General features: G+C 37.5%; 1 pseudogene; it reads right to left on the minus strand.

Annotated features, from left to right (window-relative positions):
• Nucleotides 1–495: 495 nt before the first annotated feature.
• On the minus strand, nt 496–1,081 carry LOC102469372 (protein FAM204A pseudogene; annotated as a pseudogene).
• Between the last annotated feature and the right edge of the window lie 810 nt (nt 1,082–1,891).

Consider the following 1,891-nt stretch of genomic DNA (forward strand, 5'->3'; position numbering starts at 1 on the left):
TGACTAAGATATATCTACTCTGTTGCTTCCAGTTGCAAAATCAATAATTACTTTTATTACATTGAGGCAAATAGAGCATTTGTAAAGAGATGGTATCTATTGAGACTTTTTTGCACTTGTAACTAATCGATTATAAACAAATGCCAATCTCGAAAACACAGTTCCTGAGTAAGCGCTGGTACACTGTGTACAGGAATAAAACACAAGGAATTCATGGCTATACTCTAAAAAGGGATTAAAAGCAAAACTGATTTATACTGTAAGTCTATGTAAATAAATAAGTAAATAGAATCCCATCCTTTTGTTTTTCTGTGCATGTGCATAGATTTCTTTCATAAATGGCAGAATGCAATGTTTCATTCATTTCAATAGGATGTACTTAGAAAAAGATTGAAAAGAATCAATAATCAACTTCCAAACTTTACACTTTTTTTTTTCTGTTTCTATCACTTTCCTGACATATTTAAATAAGCAGGAAAAAAAAGGAATGATTTTTCAGTAAACTGAGTAGGTGAGTCTACAACTGCCTTGAAGAACTCTGGCACGTTCCATGTATCCCATGGTGCTTTTGGTTTCCCAACTCTTCTTTGCGTCAAACCCCCATGGAATTTTCTTCTTTTTTTGAGAAGCCTGTGAATTTTCAGCCTCCTTTTTGGCTTTTACAAAATTGTAGCTGGCAACTGCTTTGGCAATTTTTACACTAGGCTCTCAGGCAGCTAGCTGGTTGCTGAGTTCCTCAGGCTTCTCAATATCATTCTTCCACAGTCTCATCTATGCTCTTTTCAAGGCCTGACTTTTCAACGTTTTTCTTTTTAACAGTGGGTTCAAATCCATCATTGACTCCAAAATACTATGTAAGCTCCTTCCATTGGGTTTCACATGAGGACTTTCCGCTCTGAGATTCTTTTTCATTCTTCAATTTGTCTTTTCTGGAGCATTTTCTGTTTTGCCTTCTGAATCTTGAGGTTGAGGTTGTCTGTTCAGAATTGCTTTACACAATTCTTGAAATGTATCTCACATATTTTAAAGGAATTCCAAAAGGACACTCTTTATATGCATTTGTGTTTGCTTCTATTTCAGTTTTTTATCCATCTGGTGGGAGATCTGAGATTTCTGTTTTGCTAAAAACTCAACCTCTTTATCTTCCTGTATGTCAAATGCACTTTTTATGGCTACATGATTGACCTTATTGTGGCATAGAAGGAAATACAACAGAATAAGGAATTAGGTAAGAAGGGAAGGTTGAGTTGTGTTCCCTCAAAATTCATGTTAATATACAACCTCAAATGTAGTCTTATTTGGAGATATGATCTCTGCAGAGAGATCGGTAAAATTGAGATGAGGTCATGGCAGATTAATTTGAGCCCTATATCCCATGATTGGTGTCCTTTTATAATGAGCAGTATTGGTTTAAGTGAAGAAAGGCTGGACATGAAGGTACACATCTATAGTCCCAGCTACTTGGGAGGCTGAGAGAGAACTGTGACACAGTGACAAAGTGAGGCCTTGTGTTAAAATCAACAACAGCAAAGCCACGCACACAAGATACCACACACAGGGAAGAAGGCCGTAAGACAGAGGCAGACATGGGAGTGATGCAGCTATGAACCAAGGAGTTACCAGAAGCTGGGAAGAGCTCATAGGAGGTGCTTCCCTGATGCCTTCAGAGGAAGCAGGGCCCAGTTGAAATCTTAATGCAGAACCCTAGCCTCCTGAACTGTTGTTTTAAAGACATTCCATTTATGGTGCTTTGTTACAACAGGATACGAATAAAGGGATAAATCCAGGACACCACTATATTGAGGTCATATGTAATTTTTTAAACGTTTTTGTGTGTTACATGTTCTTTTCTTTCGGTTCGGAAGTAAAGAATACGGTGATCTACCTTGGA

Source organism: Tupaia chinensis, unplaced genomic scaffold (genome assembly GCF_000334495.1).
Source record: "Tupaia chinensis unplaced genomic scaffold, TupChi_1.0 Scaffold000634_1, whole genome shotgun sequence".
Taxonomy (NCBI): Eukaryota; Metazoa; Chordata; class Mammalia; order Scandentia; family Tupaiidae; genus Tupaia; species Tupaia belangeri.